The sequence below is a fragment of the Ziziphus jujuba genome, chromosome 10 (genome assembly GCF_031755915.1).
Source record: "Ziziphus jujuba cultivar Dongzao chromosome 10, ASM3175591v1".
NCBI classification, from domain to species: domain Eukaryota; kingdom Viridiplantae; phylum Streptophyta; class Magnoliopsida; order Rosales; family Rhamnaceae; genus Ziziphus; species Ziziphus jujuba.
In genome coordinates this window covers 6,199,102-6,221,945 of record NC_083388.1, presented here as the reverse complement: position 1 = coordinate 6,221,945, position 22,844 = coordinate 6,199,102, and the positions used below count along the sequence as shown (strand labels likewise).

Here is a 22,844-nt window from a genome sequence, read left to right as displayed (position 1 = left end):
GATAGAGGAAAATAATGTTTGAACGTGTATATGTGTAAGAGCATAAGTAGTATATAGTTGTAAAGAGCACAAACTCATGTGGGCACCAAGCGTGGTTATAACTGATATCCGCGTGGATATCAGGGTATGGGATTGAGGAAGTTGGATTCACACTTTCTATTTAAGGCCTTCTTTTCTTATGCTCTTGATCAAAAGGGCATTTGATTTTTGTTGACCAAAACAAGCACATTAGTTTTGGTTTTGTTGTTGTTGTTGTTTTGTTAAATTGGGGTTGAAAGCAATTTTTTTTTTTTTTTCCCAACTCTAAACCGAATCTAACAAAGTATCTAGTGCATGCAGACATCTAGGCTACTCCAGGGCATATAGAATAAACAGAGGGGAAAAAGAAAGAAAAAAAAAAAAGAAAAAGAAAAGAAAAGGAGAAAGTGATAGTTAAATCTTAAAAACTGAAAAACTTTAAAAGAATATATTTTTGAAAATCATGAGATTATATAAAGAGAAAGAAAAAGAAAATTGTGTGAAAGAAGAGTATGTTACAAGGCTACTACTTTTTCATGTTTTTTGTCCCAGTTTGATGTAATTGTATATTGTAAGAAAGACTTGTCTTCTCTTTGAATAGTGAAAGAATTGGCTGTCAAAACCCATCTATATATATAATCAACTATGGTGGCCTACACAACTGGCAAAAGCATCCTTCATTTCCCATGGGCTGTTTTTATGCATTAATATTTTTCTTTCTTTTTTTGAGATGTATATGTTTGAGAATTACAAAAATATACTAGTTATGATGAACCATTAAAGACAATGGTGAAGAAAACAATAAAAAGTAATCCTCTAAAGAGAAAAAAAAATTTCAATGTATATACAACATTCTGCCAAGTTTTTCAGATCATTAATTGGGTACTAAAGTCAATTAGCCATGACTTTCATGTATATTGGCTTTTTCCAAAGTGATATATATGAAGTGAGTGAAGACAACATCATTTTCACCGAGGAAAAAAGACACTCCACAAATACATATTGTCCTCTACTTTTTGACCCACATCTCAACTTCTATCTCTTTGACCAATTTAAAAGTGATAGTACTCTGCCATATATCTAGGTCCTAAACTTAAAAGATATATACTAAAGGTATATGCCAAAACAAATTTTCAGAAAGACAAAAAGGTAATTAGAATATCTAATTTCATTCTAATTCCCAGTTATGATCGGTGCAGTAGTCTCTCGGCACAAAAAAACTGATAATTATATGATCCACCTAACCCAAAAAAAAAAAAAGAAAAAAAAAGTGAAAAAAAAAGGAAGGATAAAAACAAAAAAGCAAAGTTGAAAAACTGCTAAAGCCCAATGAAATGTTGCATCTTGTATGTATAGATACCGAAGGCAATACTAACTGAGTCAGCTTTAGTTGACGAAAATTATATATCTACACTATAATATTATATAATATATATATTATTTAGTATGGTCTAGTCTAATTAATATTTATATCATAAATCCAGAATACTACATGATAGAAGTTTTGCATGAGTAAAATACTACAACTATTATTTGGGTAAAGTGTTTAAAATTTCTTTGGTGACATGAGATATATATGCATTTTTCATAAGATTTAGATATAATTTCTTATGTATAAAAAATGAATTAAAGATTATTAATTACCACAAAAAAGTTTGATCTTACTAACGAAAATAAATGAATAAATATTAATGAAATGTCACAAAAAAGCAAAAACTTGTGTTATATCTACAATTAGCAAACAAACTTAATTAGTCAGTTAATCCTCTTTTAACATATCACCTGCATGGAAAGCAAAAGAAATTTTTTTTACTAAAAAATGTGCACATGAAAAAAAGATCATATATAACTACTTAATCAGAGGCCAAATTAAGTGTTAATTTTATGCCTACAAATATGCATTTTTGCTTTCTGTTCATACTTACTTTATAACTATAATTAAAACATACACAATCATTGCAACAGTCGACTTTAACTCACAGCCAAAACAAAAGGTAAAAAGAAAAAAAGAAAACAAAAAGGAAAAATCCAAAAATGCTTTATATCACACCATGACCCAAGATTGACATCAGACAAATACCCAACATTTCCTCTCTCTTCTCTCTCTCTCATTAGACATAGCAACAAGACGAGGACGAAGCACCCTAAACTAAGAATAGATCACTAGAAGTTCCTTTCACTTTCTGTTCTGCCACCTGCTTGGTTTTTTTCCCAAGAGAAAAATAAAAAAAGAGCTCTCTGAAGTTGGTTTCCAATAGCAGTAGCACACCTTCTTCTAAGCCAAATTTCTCTTCTTTCTTTCAAGCACCACAACCAATGCATTTTGACTCTCACTCCTCATTGACTCTGTCTCTTTCTCCATTGTCAGAGCTCGGACTCCAAGAAGCTCATACCCCATCTCTCTGAGAGACAAAGGAGGAAAACAAAACATATTTTCTACACAAAAAAAAAAAAAAAAAAACCATCAGATCCTTTTTCATTTCTTTTTCTCGTCTCAAGCTGCACCACTTTTTCCAACGGTTTTCTTTTGGAGAGAACCTTTTGGTTTATAATATCAGATCCAATCCAAACAAAGAGCGGCTTTGTCTCTTCTCTTTTTTCTAGGGTCTTGAGCTAGTCATACAGAAAGATTCCATGCATCTTGTTCTGGAGCATCAGAGCGAAAGAGATGGGTATGAGAAAAGGGTTTGTTTTCTTTTCTGTTTCAGTGCTACTTTTGGTGTTTTTATTGTTAGAAACTTCAATTTCTGATGATGGGTCCGCTAAATTTTCAAGCTTCAAAACTGGGTCTGCTGCCTCCGATCATCATCATCATCATCATCATCAGCTTAGAAGTTCTTCTTCTGCTGAATCTAGTGCTGGTTTTGGAGGAGACAGAAATACTGAAGATGGTGACGGTTCTCTTTTCGGTGATGAAAAGAGAAGAATCCACACTGGTCCCAATCCTTTGCATAATAGATAAGCAGAGAGAATAGAATAGGAAAAAGAAAAAGAAAAAAAAAAAAACAAAAAAATATTGATTTTTTCTGTTCTTTCTACATTCCCAGGTTTTGAGATTTTATTTTATTTTTCCTTTATATATAGATGGGATTGCTGAATATCTGCTGTATTGTCCATATGTGAATGTTTTACGCAATATTGCTTTAATTGCCTTCAAAAGAGTCTTTGATTTTTGAGGAATTAAGGAAGATATATAAATTAGTGGAGATTGTATGTTACATATTGCCGAAAGAAGAAGAAAACTATTCTGAAATTGCAAACCCATATATAAATGGAGATGTTGGCATTTGGTGTATGACTATTCGGAAGGTTTTTATTAGAGTTGGTGGAGTTTTTACTTTTTTGGTTTTTGGTGGTTGTAAATTAACATATATAATTTATGGATCCAGCTCTAATAATATTTTTTAACAGTGATTTTGGTTAAGCTGTCATTTCATTTATGTTCTTATGGGATTTCTTGTAATATAATTTTGGATGTGTTGTTAGAAAAGAGAAAAAAATATCGTAACTTGGAATTTGTTGTAATAAGATATACAGTAAAGTAAACCGATAAAATTATTATAGAATTGAAACCGTCAAATGTTTACTATTTGAATTGAAGAAACAAACAACAGATTACAGACAAAATGATATATATATATAGATATAAATGTATATATATATATGTATATATTTGTATAATATAAAGTTCTGATATCGAAAACGCATGTCTCCACATTTACAGTGATGTGTGTTTCACGCAATATATTATAGAAAACCATATTAATGTTCATACTATAAAAAAAAATTAAGATACTTTGATAGTAAAATTATATATATATATATACAATTTTGATGTAATAAATTTTTTACTTGATTTTATGTTGTATGATAAATATATATATATATATATATAAAATACTATTCTATTGAACGTGAACAATTTTGCAACGTTGGAAAAACTGTTTCTTTTTTTTTTTCATTTTTTTTTTTTCATATAGACTACACATAATGGATAGTTTTTCAGCATGGAAGGATTGTCCATGCCACCATAATAAAGTTATATATATATATATATATATATGCAAAAATACCTGTATGACTTAACTATGAATTTTACAATATTTTAACTAAACAATTAACAAGTTTGTTTTAATTCGGCAGATGAATACTATTATCTTTCTCGTTTAATTACTTGACAAAGCTTAAGTACCTATTAAGTATATATATGAGGCCGTTAAGGAGTTAAAGTCGGTGGTAACTAATTATTGAATGATTTTGGATTTAAACAAGTCTGTTAATGCAATCATGCAAGCTACCATAGCTGGAAAAATTGAATAAATAATTTATTGATCAGGATAAATTCTCTTTGTCATTTCACAACAAAAGAAATTTTTACTGAGTGACATGGCATTGGCAACATGCATGTTATTGGTCGGGTTTAAGAATATAAACTAATGATCATATACTGTAAGAATTTTCTCTCGTAAAGAAGACAGATAGCAGTACATTAGAATTTACTTGTTAATTAACAATTTAAAAAATGTGTGAGATGATTTACTAAAAAAAATAAAAATAAAAATGTTTGAGGTGTACTCCAATATATGTATTTTGCTGTATAAGGGTTACATATACACATATATAACTGTCTAATCAATGATAAATTCATTGATATATTACTTGAATCGCATACGTATATTCAACGTGAAGCAATTATCACTAAGAAAAATGAAATTTTGGGAATTTTTTTTTTTGGTCGTGAAACATTGTTTTTAGTTTGAGCACCTCAATGTGGGAGCAGATCCTTCAGCTTAGCGAGATATTGGACTGAGCCGGGCTGAGCCAACTTGGACGTACGAATTCAGTTCAGGGCTTCATATCCAGCCCAAAGGGGAATAAGGCCAAGAAGCCAAGAACAAGCCCAGGTTTCAGGCTTAGGCTTTGATGAAACAAGGAAAACACAAAACATTTTTTTCGAAAACTAGCCACCCTGTAATACGTTTTTTGAAGAATAGCAAATTTTGTTTTTAAAAAAAAAAATAGCCATTTTGGGACAAAAATACTCTTGATCATATTAAAAATTACACAATATGTTTTTTCTTATCCTTTCCTTCTTCCTCTACACACCCGTTCATATTTTATGCAAGGGTTTCTCTAACAGGCCACAAACACTTTTTGCATCTCATCTACTCTCACTCTCATCTTTTTGTATTTTCTCATTTCTGAAACTAAAATCAGGTAAAAATTTTATCTTTTTTCTTATTAGATAAAACTGAGGAAATATGGATATGTTTTTTTTTTTTTTTTTCTCTTTTTTCTTGTATTTTTTGTTAGTTTTGGAATTTTTAAGATTTTTATTTAATATGGATATGTAAGAAATTAATTTATGAGCTGTTATATATGAGTTTAAAGATACTTAGGTGACATATGGTTGGAAAATGAGAGAAAATTTGTATAAAACTGGAAAATCGAGAAAAACAGTAAAAATGGAGGAAATTTGGCGAAAAAGATGAACTTCTGTCATTTTCCTTCAGTTTGTCAGTTTTTGCAAGTTTTTCGCTAATTTTCCACTAGTTTTCCGCCAGTAGAAAAACGCTATATTTGGCGGAAAAAAAAACAGGATCGACTTTTTTAATACAGTTAATATGTTTGTTTAGTATTATTCAAATTTTTATATATTTATTGATTTAGTTTAACGTTATCCATTTAATTTTGTAGTAAAATGGAAGACGATGATATTGTAATTGCGGTTTTATACAATGGAATATTGGTACAAAATGATGGTGGTAATTGGGAATATCGAAGTGGTAAAAATATAATGGTTTCCGTCAGCAAGAGATGCACAAAATCAGAGTTAGAGGATGAGATTTTCAATTCTATTGAGATAGATCGAAATGAATATTTGCTAAAGCTAAAATGGATATATGGACGATGTGCAGAAAAATTGGATCCTATAGAAATACGCTGTGATAGGGATGTGCAATGCTTTCTTCAAGAATGAGGGATTACAATGATGCGTTCATTGTATGTTGAGGTGATTTCGAAAGTTGAACATGTATCTAGAAATGTTCATCAAACAGCCTTTGCTTCGGATAGTAGGAGTAATCTTCATTCTTTTGCTTGTCCTCCAATTGGCGTTCGTCTACCACAAGTTTCCGGTATTGAACCTATTCAGGCTACATCTCAGGAAGTTATGGTTTAAGAGACTTAGTTTAGAGATCAAGTTGATGTTCGTGGGGCCTGGATATTATTTAACATCCACGAAGGAGTTAATGTTGGAGGTGACTATGCTGAACAGTTTCCTAACGATAAGGAGTATGAGCAGTTGCATAATATTGATCATGATGAGAATTACAATGTAGCAGGGGATGATGTTGATCATAATGATGTAGATTTTGATCATAAGTTGCCGGACAATGATAATGATATGCATCCTAAAATGAACGATGAAGGAGTTGATGATGTTAGGGTTCATCGTGGTACAAGTGACCATATATCATTGAGCAACTGAAGTGGTTCTATGGCCATATTTTCGTCAAAGTTCACTCGCTATGAGAGCATTGTAGTTGGATAATTATTTCGCAACAAACATGACTTATAGAATAAACCGAGTATCTATTGCATGCGTGAAAATAAGAAGCTCAAGGTGACACGATCAACTACACGACAGTATAAGGTTGTATGCTTGGAAAATACTTGTAAATGGCAACTACCTGCAACCATATCTAAAAATGGAGAAATATTTGTTGTGAGAATTTTTGATAATGCACACAGTTGCTCATTAGATATCATGCATCGTGAACATAAGCAGGCCAGTAGCTGGGTTATTAGTCAATGTATTAAATTTAAATATGAAGGGATTGCACGTGTTTACAAACCCAAAGAAATTCAACTTGATTTTTTGCAGAAATATGGGGTGAATATAAGCTACAACAAAGTATGGAGAGGTAAAGAGTATGCATTTAACAGTGTTAGGGGATCTCCAGAGGAGAATTTTGCTAAGTTGCCTGCCTATTGTTATGAGTTAGCGTCGAAAAACCCTGAAACTCTTACACGTATCAAAAAAGACGATAATAACAATTTTGTATATTTTTTTTATGGAGATTAAAGAAAATATTAGGGGATTTATATCCTACATAAGATCCGTGTTGGCTGTTGATACAACCACATTGAAAGGGAAATACAAAAGGTACATGTATATTGCATCGGGCATGGATGGTAATAAGCAAATATATCATTTGGCTTTCGGAATTGGAGACGGAGAGAACGAGCAAGCATATACATAGTTTTTCCAAAACCTCAAGGATGCCATTGGAGATTTTCCAGATTTAGTGTTTGTGAGTGATAGACACCCCGCTATTGAAAAGGCTTTACGCAAAGTTTTTCCCAATGCATACCATGCGCTATGCACGTACCATATAAGCAGAAATATTAAAGCAAATGGACATGCGAAAGATGAAACAATAATACAATGTTTCATGCTCGCAGCTAGTGCATATTTGGTTGAAGATTTTGAGTTTTATATGGGGCAAATTAAGGCAAAAAAGAGTAGGGCTGTCCAGTACATTCAATCATGTGACCCTACAAGGTGGGCACGTTCTCTTTCTCCATGTAGAAGGTATACTATCATGACCACCAATATTGCAGAAAGCTTGAATGGTATTTTGCTAGATGCTAGAGAGATACCAATAGTAGCATTAATTGAGCACATACAAGATTTACTGCAAAGGTGGTTTTATGAGCGACGTACTGCAAGTGCAAAATTGACGAAGCCTGTGAGTGACCATATGGAAGAGCAACTCAAACTATGAAATTTGGAGTCTATCGGACTACGTGTGAAGGCTGTTAATATGTATGAATTTCTTGTGGAAGGTGGGAGTTTGAAGGATACAGTTAATCTCCAATAAAAAACATGCTCATGCAAAGTCTTCAATCTTGATCAATATCCTTGTGATCATTGTATTGCCGCTCGTAGAGAATGCAAAATTGCTCTTTATGGCATGTGTTCTCATTACTACACCGCGGATGCATATCATGCAGCTTATACTGAGTCCATTTACCCTGTGTTAGATGAAAAACAGTGGCATGCTTCGGATGATGTGGCAAGTCGTATTGTTCTTCCATCGAAATGGAAACATAGGCGAGCCAGTAGGTCGAGGATGCAATGCATACCATCCAAAGGTGAAGATGTTATGGGACGTAGATATAGCCGATGCGGTGGTATTGGACATTATAGGCAAAGATGTACGAATTCATTGTCTTATGCTTCGAATTAGGAAGTTTTAATTTAGTGTTATGGTTTAATATGTTTTGATAATTATTTCATATCTTGGATATTATATTTTCTACTCGACGGTGGAAGATTTGTTAGCAATTTTTTTTTTAGAATTTAATCTTAAATGAAAAGAAGCTTTTCTGGAGTTGATTTTAAATCTTTCGTTTACATCTCATTTTATGAAATGTCCAAATGATTTTGAAAAAAAAAAAATATATATATAATTTTTTCTTTTCTTTAAAATGGTTATTGATTTTAAACGTCAATACATTTTTTGTTAAATCCATCTTCATCTTATATAATATTTATCTCCACTTTCAATTTTTTTACCCCACTATTAACTTAAATAATCTATTAGAAATTGATTTTCTAAGTGGAGGAAATTAGTTTCTGATAGGAGTAAATGTTATTTAACAATTTCCGCTTGGAGGAAATATTTTCCTACAGGAGGAAAAAAATTTTTCCAACTGCAGGAAAACAATTTCCGCCTGGAGGAAAATTTTTGAAAAATTTTTCGCCTGGCAAAAAATTATCCAGAAGCTTCATTTGGTCTCCGTATGGAATTTCCGACTGGAGGAAATATTTTTCGACAAGCAGAAAAATTTTCAAAATATGCAATTGAGCTCGTAAGATGTTTGTAAATAATGGAATTCTAATAAATAAACATGGCACATTTTCTATAAGATCAATTACTTATCTTTACATCAATAACACATCGTTATCTTCGTTAAATTAACATTATAAGCTATCATTATCTTTACAATTAAAAATCTAATATAATAAAGGATATACATCTATAAATATGACAAAAGGAAAGAAAAATGCATCACCATCCAGCTTATATGGTTAGTTCTTTGTTGTAAGCCTCATATGCATACTTCGTCCTGAAGAACTCTATGTCATCTTGTGTGAATGTCACTGGTAATTTAGCATGTAAAATCTCCATGGTCTTGAGTGTAAACATGCCACAGTCACCACTACAAAAAAACAATTATTGTAACGAAACAATAACATTATTAGAACCATATTCAATAGTTAATATTTATTCAACAAACATGTAAGTGTTAAGGGGCTTTACTTGTTATTTTGCTAAGAGGAATTTTGTGCCAATTCATATGTAAACTCATCAATAGAGTCTACAAGATCTATCCATTTCTCATAAAAGGATGCAGACCGCAGTAAATAAGGTAACATAATGCATAATTTCTTAAAATACGTTTCTCCCTTGTTTCGGTTGTCAGCCTTATCTGAGTCATATACAGTCATACGATGCTCTTTCAAGTCCACGTGCCCTAGAAGCCAATGTATGTTGCACTTGTTTAGTGGAATCAATAACTGTCAGTACATTACAGGATTTCAATTAGCACAACAAATAAAGGAAGACACATAAATAAATGAATAGTTAACATTACACAATTTGGATATGTATATTGTACATAATTTACGCATTTCCATGGCTTCGACTCCTTCATTCGAATCCCCAATATATATTCTTAAATTGCATATAAGAATTGGTAATTAGATGGATTGGCGATGAACTTTCCATAACACTGCTCAATGTATACTTACAACAAAATAGATTATTAGTTACCCAAAATCACAATAGCCACATATGGGACACTGCCTTTAAAACTTCTTCACTTACCAAAAATCCTCCATCTATCACCTCAAAACTAGGATAAAAAACATCAGGGAATCGATTGGCATGTACATGAAATAAAAAAGGCAGGACTTCCATATGCTGCATTGAAAGACGAGTTAGTTTTAAATTACATCCATGCAGTTTAACGACAATCTATAGAATTTATCAAATTATAAAATAAAAATCTTGATCAAAAAATACTTACATCATGATTCAACCACCTCTCACTAGCTATACACAACTGGAAAAAATCTGTACTCGCAGACAAAATGTTCATATCGACCTTTGCTGCCTGACCAGACTTCATAAATTGGTCAAAATTTTTTACAAGTCGAGTGGGAACCGATCTGTATGGGTCAAACTTTAAAGTAGAAGATGGACCAGGTCAAGTGCGCTCTAGTTTTTTCCGCAAGCCTCCAACACTGTAAAGAGTCTTAATAGCTGTTGCCGCCTTCCTATCCCGCCTCCCAATATCTATACTTTGTTTAGCAGCTACTACCTTTTTTGCACATCTCCTGGCCGGAAACTTTGATGGAGACACTTTATCGATAATCTTAACACTTGGTCCTGTATCACCTACAACGGATGGACGTGACTGTCTATCAACGAGGGTCGCATCGGGATCAAACTCTTCTTTTTTTTTCATCCTTTTCAACGTCTGCTTCCATCCCATCTCCCAAACCGTCAGCACCAACTCCCACTCCTTGGTGCTTCATTAAATTATCAAGCTTGGTCTCCAAACTTGCAAACTCTCTAAGCATGGCGATTCTTAAATCCTTAACGTCTGCCGAACATTAGCCACTTCACCTTCAAGGATAGTTAATCTCTCTCTCAAAGGTACCTAAAAGAAACAATAATGATTAGTAGTTGCAATAATAAAAAAGATAAACATTCATACAATTTATACAAACCTCATCATGGGATGGAGTCGATGGAGGTTGGGATGGAGTCGATGGTTTAACACGAACATGAGCAGCAACTCCCATAGTCGATGATGAAGGCTGGTCTGTCGGCTTATCTCCCATTCGTCGCCTTCCTCCTTTACCCTTACTTTCCACAGATGCCTGTTTTCGTTTCTTACTTCTTCCACTACTTGTCAGTGGAACAACTTCATCTCTTTCACCATGAATTCCTTGTGGTGGTTTATCTTCGACAGTAGGTGCAACATTGTATGGAATAGTGTCATGATGTACGTCCCATGGAATTTTGCTAATATATACACGCTCAAATTCAGTTACATACATGAACGGGATCCTGCAAAAGACAAAAGGGATTATCATCAAGTGATTATTAAGTAATACTAATATTACTACAAATACTGCAAAAGTCTATAAATAATATTACTAAGTTGGAATGTATATATATATATATATATATATATAAGTGGAAGAACTCATGTACTTACATCATGACGATGGAAGAGTTTAGTGGCCTTCTCAAATCTTGGCACTTGTGAAATATGCCAATTAAGAATTCGAGGGAATGCCATGTTCGGCAACTTTTTTCCAAATGCTTGACATAACGAAGGAATTGTCTCAAAACCCCAAATCTGTCAAACAATAAATGAATAATGAATAAGTGAAGAAATACACACCATATATACAAGTGTAACAAACTTGAAATAATAGTGTAATAAACTTACCATGAAAGCCAAAGGAAACCCACAAAGACTATAACTCTTTGACTTGTTTAAAGCCATGGACGCTCTATGCTCAAAAGTACTCTTCAACGATCTAATGGTGGTGGTGTATGATAAAGTACCCTATGGATAGTTATTGAAGTACTCTAAATCGTCCACCATCTCCAAGTGATTATAGGGTGCGGTGGCCATGCTTTCTTTGCCTAGAAGAACTGTCTCTAGGAAATATAATAACGCCAACTTCAATCTATTATCGTTGGCTTTATCATTGTCTTGACACTATGTGGTCATGAACACATCGGTTATCTCCGAGTTAGAGACCTTTCGCTTTCCCCCAAAATACATGTCACTAATACATGAAGAGATGTTAACCTGCCTATTGCGTTCGTAACCAAACCATAGACTTGTAATTATGGCGAAGTCTCTCCGTGTAAATCTAGCACCACGACCTCCAAAATTGAATACCATAGAATCCTTATCGTCGCAAACACATTGCCTACATAGCATGCTGTTCACAATGTGGCCACTAAATTGTATATCGTTGGCCTTCAAAAATTTGCCTAAATAGTTATCCTTGAACTTCTTTATTTGATCTAGAGTAAGCTTGAACTTAATATCCGACACGGCTTTCCAGAAGTTAGATCTACAATTAACCTTTTCCCTTGATATCTCCGAGTTCCAAAACCTTCGTTGGTATTCTGAATCCATTTATCTGCAAATTAAATACAACTAATAAATCATAACATATACTTGCATATGGACAGGAAAATCGAAAGGACCAAAAACATATTAAATAGTAAAAAAGAAAAATCTAACGAAAATTCCGCCAAGCAATTACAATTTGAAAGTTTAGAACAAAAAGATATTTATGTATCTATTGGAAATAATTTTCGAACTAGAGGAATCTGTTTTCTGACGAGAGAAAAATTTCTTTCCGACAGCAAGAAAATAATTTCCAACAGGAGGAAAACACTTTTCGCCAGGAGAAAATTTCTTTTCGACAGGAGGAAAATGCTTTCCACCAAGAGGAATTTCTTTCTGATAGGAGGAAACATTTTTTCCTACACGAGAAAATGTTTTTTCCGCCTAGAGGAAACAAATTTCCACCTGGAGGAAAAAAATTTCCGCCTGGAGGAAAATTTTTCGCTTGAAGGAAAAAATTTCCTCTTGAAGGAAAACATTTCCTCCTGGAGGAAAAATTTTCCGCTTGGCGAAAAATTTTCCGGAACCTACAAATGACATGCATCTAATGGGGTTTGTGCAAAATTATAATGAAAATGGCTAAAGAAACTTTTTGAACCAGCACATATGTGGATTTAAAAGCTACAATATCTTCTATATATTAGTATACATTATACATTAGGCAACAAACCAAACACGCGCATGTGACATTGCTTCCTAAGGGTAACCTATGGTTCTAACACATATTAATCATTATGGTTTCACATTCAAATTTCCCATTAAATTCAACAAAAACACAACTTCATACTAGTTTTAATTTCATATTTCACATTCCAACCATGCAACATAAACATTTCCGTCACACCAAGTAACACAATAACAAAGGTTCAAAATTGAGCAATTTATAAAGAGATGACTTATCATCTTTAAATAATCCATTATGAAAATTATCAACAATTTTGAAACACCATTTAATGCAGCACAAGTAAAGGTTCAATGATAAGTTCATTACATTAAAGTGAAATTAGTTTGCATAATATTTTCTATTTTGTTTAGAGAAGCAACTTACATTAATGGGGAACAAAAATCCACCAATGCTTCTGTATCTATTTATATCTCTCTCTTTCTCTATCTGTGTAAGTGTTTGTAATTTTCTTAGCATAATTTGTAACTCTACGAACACAAATTTTGTGCTTCAATTTTCTGCTCGGTCCATCACTTGCTCCGACAATGCTGAAAAATATAGGAAATCAATATTAGTAACAAAACTTAAAAATTTATGTATTTCTTAGTTTAACTAAAATTAGTTAACTAAACTGAAATGAATTTACAATAAAAAATTTATTAATCACGACAATAATATCACTATACATCTCTTATAATTTTTATAGATATATGCCAAGGAAATTTATAGATTCTAGCTTCTATGAAAGAATAAAAGGCGTCAAATACTTAAATAATAATACAAAAGCAATCAGCTTGTCATAGACGTTTCCAACATGAGCAAAGAATGAGCAGAAATAATAATAATAAGAAGAAGAATAAGAAGAAGTAAACCAACTCCATACAAGCAAAATAAAAAATAAAAAGTAACCGACAGATTATTATTATCAGTGTGAAAGTTAAATAAACACTGAGGTAGGAAAAGACCTAAATTCATTGAAAATAGAATAAAAAATCTAAATCTGTTAGATCTAAAATGACTATATTTTAAATTTTCTATTAATATGATAGGAAAAAAAGAAAGAAAAATAATTCAAAGTCAGAAATTTTCACATCTTCGGGTATTACTCTCTGATTTCATTAAGATGAGACCAAAGTAATAAGCTAAAAGAATTATATGTATCAATAACTATTCTTATATACTATTACCAAAAATTACTTTACTCTGATACTTTAATTAAGGTTCAGTTTCACAAGAAATTGACTTTCAAATATTCTACGATCCTTTCATCAAATTTCCCCCAAAAAATAAAATATTAATAAAACGAAAAAAGATTTTGTGGACCATGGTCCATAGATAATATAACACGTGGCTTAGAGTGCATCAGAAAAAATAATTAGGTGAAAAAATTGCAAATTTAAAAAGAAGATTGACAGGGTCTAATACAGCTTTACTCAATGAGCTTACTCATTATTTTCTCAGTATGTCTCAGTATGAGACCTGGACAGAGGAGGCATTATCATGATTAACTCATAATACTCTAATTTCATTTTGCTGAATTCATGTACTGCTATTTCATCTTAATGATATTGACGTATTTCATGTAAAAAAATGAAAAAAGAAAAGACCTCATGCTCACATGTGGATAGAACAAATTGCTTATACCATAATGTAAGCAACTTAAAGGTCACATACGTTAGATTAGGGGTGGGCTCGGTTCGGTTCAGTTCGGTTTTGTGGACTTTTTTAAACGGAACCGATCGGTTCGATTTGGATTGGATACAAAACCGAACTGAATGATCATTGTTCGGTTTGGGTTGGGTTCACGATTTGGGCCGGTTTGGGCTTTATGATGGGCTTCGGCCCAAATTTTTTTATTTTTGGTTTAGGCTGGTTTGGGCCTCATGATGAGCTTCACTTTCAGTCCAAATTTTTTTATTTTTGGTTTGGGCCGGTTTGGACCTTATGATGGGTTTCGGCCCAAATTTTTTTATTTTTACTATTTTGAGATATGAATTTTGATACATTGAGCCAAAATTGTTTAAAATCTTTTTTAGACCTTTTTAATTATCAATCTTTAATTATATTATTATTCATGCATTATATTTTAAATTAAATATCTTTTTCAAACTATTATCTAACTTAAATAATTTTAATATACATTCACCTAAGTAAAAATACTAAATAAACTAACTATTAAGCATCAAACATGTGAAATAATACAACATAAAACTATACAACTACAATACAAGTTTATAGCTATCACCTAATTATACAAATACATCATACAACAACAAATAAATTATCCAACAAGTTTACAACCAATATTAGTTATAAAATAGAATACAATCATATTTGATATCTTAAACTTCAAAATTAACTTAGAATTTAATAAACTAACAATACATAAAAATAAAAATTATTTTAAATAGTCTTATTCCACACACTTCATTCCACGAGCAACCACCATCAACCACAATCCCATTATCACAATATGCCATGCAAAGCCATATTCCATTCATCCTTCAACAAGCATTAAAATTACACATTAAATATTAAATGTAACTAGCAATCAATAAACTTAAGTGCAATTTAGTATATTACTAAAATATTATCTAATTTAAAAAATAATTGGAATTAACAACAAACTTACCAAGCAATCATAGATCAATTAGATGGAGGTAGATTTTGTTTTGTAACACAAGATGCTCCTAAACAAATTAAAATATAATATTAAATTAATCAATAAATACTAAAAAGACGTTGTAAATATTGCTAAAAAAATTTAAAAAGCTCTAAAAAACATGATAAAAATAAAATTACAAATAATTAAAAAAAAATCGTACCTGATTCAATAGAATCATAATATGCAACATCCTCAATTGGTACTTCAACTCTATAATCATATCTCATAGGATTTGATTTCAACCAAGTTTGTGAACAAATCAAAGCCTCCACCATCTTTGGACCCAATGAACTTTGAAATGCATCAAGAATACGTCCTCCGGTACTAAATGCAGATTCAGATGCTACTGTAGAAACTGGAATGGCATATACATCTCTTGCAATTTGAGATAAAATTCGATATTTTGTGCAATTATTTTTCCACCAAGCCAAAATATCAAATTTCTCATTCTCCACATCCTCACATGGATCAAACAAAAATTTATCAACCTCATTCTTTATTTCCAATACATTTTTCTCCATTTTTCTTTTTTTAAATTGTGATTCTTTCAAACACCGACGATCATCTATACTTCCATCATCCATTGAATCCACCATCATCCCACTTTGTTGTGCTTGTATTGATTGATTATCATTAGGATTAGACACTTTAGAACTCTCATCCATAGAATCAACTTCTTTATAAAAGTCATAAAGATTATATAAAGTATCTTTCACATCCTTAGTCAAAGATTCAACCATACCACTTTCATAAGCATCCTCAAAAAGATATGATACATATTCTAGCTTATATCGTGGATCAAGCACAACGGTAATAAGTAACAACTTGTTGACATTTCCAAGTGAACCCCAATATTTCTCGAACTTTGTCAACATTTTCTTTACCATATCGGCCATCAAATGGTTTTGACTATTACTCCATTCAACAAGTGCATTATACATCAAACTCAAGTTATGAAAACATATATTAGAAGTAACAGTCAAAGAGGCACTAAATTTTAAGGTAATCTCATAAAAAGTAGCAAGAAATTTCATAAAAACCCTTGCACTATCCCAGTCTTTACTTTGAGGTGGCCCAGCTCTCTTCCTTCCAACTTCATCCTCCTCAAAATATCCAAGAAAAAAACCATCATCATCTACCATCCTATCAAAAGCTTTTTGATACTTCAAAGCCGAATTCAACATCAAATAGGTAGAATTCCACCTAGTAGACACATCCAAAACCACGGTTTCTCTAAATTCCATCTTCTCCTTTTCTACACATTCTTTAAATTTGGTTAACCTTGAAGGCGATAATCGAACATATCTAATAGCATTACGAATTCCAGCAATACTATCATGAATTTCCCTTAATCCAAATGTCACAATCAAATTTACAATATGTGCAGCACAACGAACATGCAAAAACTTACCATCCAAAACATTTCCTTTCCAATAATCTAATCTTTTGTTCACAAAATTAATAGGCACATCATTTGAAGAAGCATTATCAACCGTTATTGTGAAAACCCTTTCAATACCCCATTCAATTAAACAATTTTCTATAACCTTACCAATTGTCTCACCCTTGTGATTTTGGACAATACAAAAATTTATAATTCTCTTATGCAACTTCCAATCATCATCAATGAAATGAGCGGTAAGAGTCATATAATTGTTATTTTGAATGGAAGTCCATGTATCCGTCGTAAGACAAACCCTTTGCTTCCTCAATGAAAACACACTTTTCAAAATTTTTTTCTCATCTAAGTACAATTGAAACACATCTCTAGAAATTGTTCTACGAGATGGAGGTTCATACTTAGGGTTCAAAGTATTACAAAACTTTCTAAACCCTTCCCCTTCAACATGGCTAAATGGCAACTCGTCTATGATGATCATTTGAGCACATGCAAGCCTACATGCCTCTTTACTAAATGTTGTACTTGTAGACACCAAATTACTACTACTACTATCGAAAGAAAGAACTTGTTGGCTTTTCTCCACTGTCCTATTAGGGTATTTCTTGCATTGGTTCATCAAATGATTCTGTAACGTACTAGTTCCACACCTCTTAGTATCACATGCATAATCTACCCCACAATATTTACATTTGCATCTAGGATTACTTGGATCACTATCTGGAATTTTTTCAAAATGTTCCCAAACCCAAGATGGAGCCCTAAAAGGCTTTCTCTTTTGTGTCTTATAAGATTTATCCGATTTTGAAGGTTGAGACTCGGCTTTTTCTGATTCATTTAGATATTCTTTCAATTCATTAATATCATACAAATCATTGTGGTCCTCATCCATATATAACCTATTAAAAACAAAAAAATCTATTGAAAAACATATAAAAAGAAACAAGAAAACAAAAAATATAATAAGATTTCATGCACATCCATGTGAAAAGAATTAGTTTTACTTAATTTACTACATTAAGGTGCTTGCTGTTTGTTTTTTTTTTTTGGTTATCGGTTTACTCAAAAAAGGACAAAAAAAAGAAAAAAAAATCTGTTGACACATTAGAATCAAATCCTTCAATCGAAAAAAACAGAAAAAATGAAAAATAAATTTAGGATCAGTTTTAAAAGATTTAGGAGTAAAGTCCATATCAAATAGAAGAAAAATGTGAAGGGTTTTTAGATGCATATCAGATGACACATTTAATGGTTTGATGTTTTGATGTTGTGGATGCAATCAATATGAGATTCACACATTGTTCATAATAACTTCATAGAAATCAAATAACACAAATTTCACTTCACAATCTCCAAACTTCACAGCAAACAATTTCACAACCTAAGCTTCACTACACTTTCCAAAACTAATTTTCACCTTCCCACTTCTAATGAACTTCAAATTTCACAAATTGATGCAAAAATAATGAGAAAAAAGTCTAATAACTTACCTCCAAATTTCTCAACCACCAAAATCAAACGGAACTTGGAATCCTATCCTTCTTGTTCCTCTCAGGATGCTTTCTAGTTGAGACCAACAGTGAGTAGCTCAGTTAGCTAACAAACCAACCTATGTTGTAAATCTGGATAATTATACAAATAATTAAAATCTAAAATGAATTCATATGAATTTAAAGGAGAAAGTTCTCACAATGCATAGATATATATATATATATATATATATTTTTTTTTAATCTTTCCTCGTATCCAATTAGTTAATTACCAATGAATGTAATCAAAGAGCAAAAATTAAAATTTAAATGATAGCCATTTTCTTATTTAGAACCCAAGTAAGGAAGAAAAACAACAAATGAAGTTGTTCCTCTCTGCAAAAAACATGTGCAAACCATTTTATATCTGAATTTCCCTTACATATTTACTTTAAAAGAAAGAAATATAAAACTTTTTATGTCTTTTCTTTCCCTACTAAATAGAAAACAGCATATATATACATATAATCTAAACAAATGTTTAATGATTTGTTGAACTGTATAGACGTCCACGGATTGATTGTGTAGGCAGGTGTCATATAATCATTTTGCCCAAAATTGAAATTGAAATGATACATAAGACTCATTAATCGAACAGTGCTCATACAGGTTAACAGAAAATCAGCTAGAAAGTATGCCAATTTAATTGATTTGCGAGACATTAATACAAAATTTATGCACTAGATGCTATGGTTTATATTAGGCCAACATATAATTGCACTCGAAATGCATTCCAATAGGAAAACTTTCGGAAAGGGCATCGAATGCAGAACAACAACTGCATGATGCCCATAAGTTGAGGAACAAAGTTCTACATGGAAGTCTAATATCTTAAGGTTAAAGAAACATAATATGCTTAATCTAAGAAATCAAATCACCCCAGACTAGACTAAGGCACAAGAAAAACAAATATTTGGTAATTGTATGACTGGAAAAGAATCAGGGGCAGAAAAATCCTAATATATATATAAAAAAAAAAGGTATTTCTTTTCATCATCCGAAATTCTAAGCAACCAAACAGTCACAACCGCACATTTCCATTTCCAGAATCTCGCACTTTTATTACAAAACACACAAAGATTGAAAAACAAAATCACTGAATGCCTACTTTACAAACTGAAAAAAAATTTGATTTTGCCATACAAATGCTTCACAAAAAGATATAAAATTAGGGTTTTTAGAGAGAGAGAGAGAGAGAGAAACTCACAGTGATGTTAAGAAACTACCATTGAAGCTCGAATGGTACCCTTCTCTTCAAATACCACTGGCTAGATCTGCGAGAAAGAGAGAGAAACAAATGAGAAAAAAAAGCATGAAAACAAAACCCTAACAAAGAAGCTGTCCGATTAGTTGTCAATGCCCGATGGTGCCACAGAGAGAGAGAGAGAAGCAATAATACAATCTGAGATGAGAAATGGCTAACCTTAGAAAAGTTCCTGGAGAGGTGGAAAGAGACGAGAGACGAAGGCAGACTGGCAGAGAGCAAGAGATTTCCTTTTTAATTTTCAAGCATCCAATTCTTGGAGAGGTGGAAAGAGAGGAGAGACGAAGGCAGACTGGCAAAGAGCAAGAGATTTCCTGAAGGCAGATTGGCAGAGAGCAAGAGATTTCGATTGGCAGAGAGCAAGAGATTTTCTTTTAAATTTTCAAGCATCAAATTCCTGGAGAGGTGGAAATGAAAGAGACGAGAGACGATTGGTATGGGTCGGTTCGGTTTGGGTTGGGTAAATTTTCTACCCACCTGTAACCCGAACCGAAAACCACGGATCCAATGCATCTGTAACCAAACCGACCCGATTAAGACTTAAAAACCAACCCAAACCGACCCAAATAGTTCGGTTCGGATGGGTTGGTCGGTCCTAGTCGGGTTTTGCCCAGTCTTATGTTAGATTGACTAAAAGAATTATATCTAGATTAATAGTTTCATGAGTTGTCTAATTTGTTCCTTCCTTGATCATATTCCCAACAACCAAATGATTAGAGCTTCCAAAATATTTTCCATGTGTTAGCATATTTTATTTAAAAAAAAAAAAGTTGTGACTCCTTATAAATTTGTGTTTCTTAATGACTTTTTCCTCCTACTGGTTGATGTTTAAGTTTTAGTAGAAGATATTTTTAAGTCTAAAATTGGTTTCAAAACCCTACTGTTAAAGTTTCTCTCCTTTGAACATTTAACATTTTGATCCAATAAAGTTTCTAAGTTCTAAGATGGTGCCAATCATGAGGACCCTACTAATCAACATCCATAAATTAAACCAAACCTTTGCAAAAACTAAGAAAAATACAAAATTTAGGATGTTGTATAATTTATTTAAATTATGGTCTCAAACTCAAAACAATAGTTTTTCTACATATATATATATATATATATATAAATATATATGTATACACATGGATGAAAACAAGCTTTCATTCCAATGCCAAATTGTATATTTGTTTGCTTATTACTTTTATTTGTGAAAGATAAGGGAGTAAAAAGAAAAAGGGTTGGGTTATTAACAAAGAAATGTAAATTCAGTCTAACCACCCAGTGTAGGATATATGACCATCTAGACCAAACCACCTCTTTTCCAGCAGAAAATTGACCAGGGAATAAAACAATCTCTTGCTAAAACCAGAAAATGACTCCAAGGCAGAAGGCGATCTTTTATTAGATTCACTCACTCAAAAATATCACCATCAAGAATTAAATCCAAACTGCAAGTTATATTTCATTTCCTTAGTGGTTTGATCAAATGCAGGGTACATGAAACAAAAGACGAGGCAAAATAATGGGTTATAATTTGAAAAACTAATGAATCACTAAAAGAAATTCTAGATGCAATAACAAGATTTTAGATGATGCATTTTATTATCAAGTTAACAAGACAATAGCTCGACGTCCATAATACTACTAGCCAGAAACCATTAGATTCTTTAACAAGGAACAAAACAAAAATAACAAGAAATTATAATTTGTCATTGAGATGTGGACATTAGATAAATGGGGAAGTGCGTGAACAAATCAAACTTATTGAATATTGTATTATTTATCCACATCCTGATTCATAATAAGAAAAATACTATTCCAATTTTCAATCTTTTTTTTTTTTCCTCCTTCTTGAATCACATTCCATTTTTCAATCTGCTCTCCAAAATTTACATATTTAAATAGTAAATGTAACATTACCTATCTACACTGCAACATTCAATTACTTTTCAAACACTTGGCAACAAATGAAAGAAAATAGAGGAACAGAGGAAAATAAATAAATAAATAAAACAGAGGAGTTCTGAAATGGAGAGAGTTCCTTTCAAAGATACTACTCCATTTCCAGTAACATTTTTTATTTATATTTTTTTATGGATGAATATGAAAATGGGATTAAATTGTTTCCACGTAACATTTAGATATTTCCAAAGAGACTAGCTCTTCATTGCCTAAATATTGACAAAGGTTTATAAATCAAGGAAAGAAAGTAAGCCCAAGAAAATCTAGAAAACAAAGAAAGCAAAGGTTTATAATTATTTTGGCAACCTTTTAAAAATTGAAAAAAAAAATCTTACTCAGATGCATAATACATATTACAAACCCAACCATATTAACAATAACAAACACAATACCAAAAGCGAGACCCATCGGCTCGAGGTTTAAGTTATGCCAATTGCCTACCTCTCTATCTCTTCCCTGGAAGACTTGTCTTGGTTGGACGACGGTGGCGTGATGAAGATGACAGTAGTGCAATGAAGATGACGACGGCGAACGAGAGGTTGGACCAGAGCAATCAACGACGACGATGGTGTATCTTTCCTCTACCTCTGGGTGGTGACAGTGATTGAGCTTTTCAAAAGGGAAAGTAGAAAGAAACCCTAATTGTTGAAAGGGAAAGTTGAAAGAAGCCCTATGTCGAAAGGGAAAGTAATAAGAAAACGAAAAGCAACAAAAAAAAAAAATAAATAAAAAAACACGTGCGTTTTGATAGAGAAAAGAAAAAAATATCTTCATTAAGGGTATTTTCGTCCAAAAACGTAAAAAATGGGTTAGTTTTAAAAAAAAAAGAAAAAAATTGCTATTTTTCAATAACGGATTAATGGGGTTGCTATTTTTCGAAAAAATCCAAAAACAAAACAAAAAACAAAAAAGGATTTCTTATGAAATATACATAGGGTTTTTTTGAAAAATAACCATCCCATTAACCCATTTTTTAAAAATAGCAAAAATTTTTGCTTTTTTAAAAAGTAGCCCACTTTTTACTCATCTGGATGAAAATGCCTTTTCATAATGGTTTTTGTTCTTTATTTTTTTTTTCTTTTTCTATCAAAACACTTCTTTTTTTCTTTTCTTGTTTTTGT

General features: G+C 32.0%; 3 long non-coding RNA genes across 3 annotated transcripts; 1 reads left to right on the top strand and 2 right to left on the bottom strand.

The window, feature by feature from the left end:
• Positions 1 to 1,915: 1,915 nt before the first annotated feature.
• LOC112490567 (uncharacterized) lies at positions 1,916 to 3,442 on the top strand. Its single transcript, XR_003054766.3, has 2 exons — positions 1,916 to 2,690; positions 2,794 to 3,442. It is a non-coding gene; the product is annotated as an uncharacterized LOC112490567 (long non-coding RNA).
• Positions 3,443 to 11,323: 7,881 nt separating this feature from the next.
• LOC132799779 (uncharacterized) lies at positions 11,324 to 22,389 on the bottom strand. Its single transcript, XR_009634661.1, has 4 exons — positions 22,165 to 22,389; positions 13,304 to 13,467; positions 11,557 to 12,265; positions 11,324 to 11,463 (listed from the first exon to the last, which is right to left on the bottom strand). It is a non-coding gene; the product is annotated as an uncharacterized LOC132799779 (long non-coding RNA).
• LOC132799782 (uncharacterized) lies at positions 18,045 to 21,809 on the bottom strand. Its single transcript, XR_009634664.1, has 3 exons — positions 19,936 to 21,809; positions 19,720 to 19,786; positions 18,045 to 18,605 (listed from the first exon to the last, which is right to left on the bottom strand). It is a non-coding gene; the product is annotated as an uncharacterized LOC132799782 (long non-coding RNA).
• Positions 22,390 to 22,844: the final 455 nt, after the last annotated feature.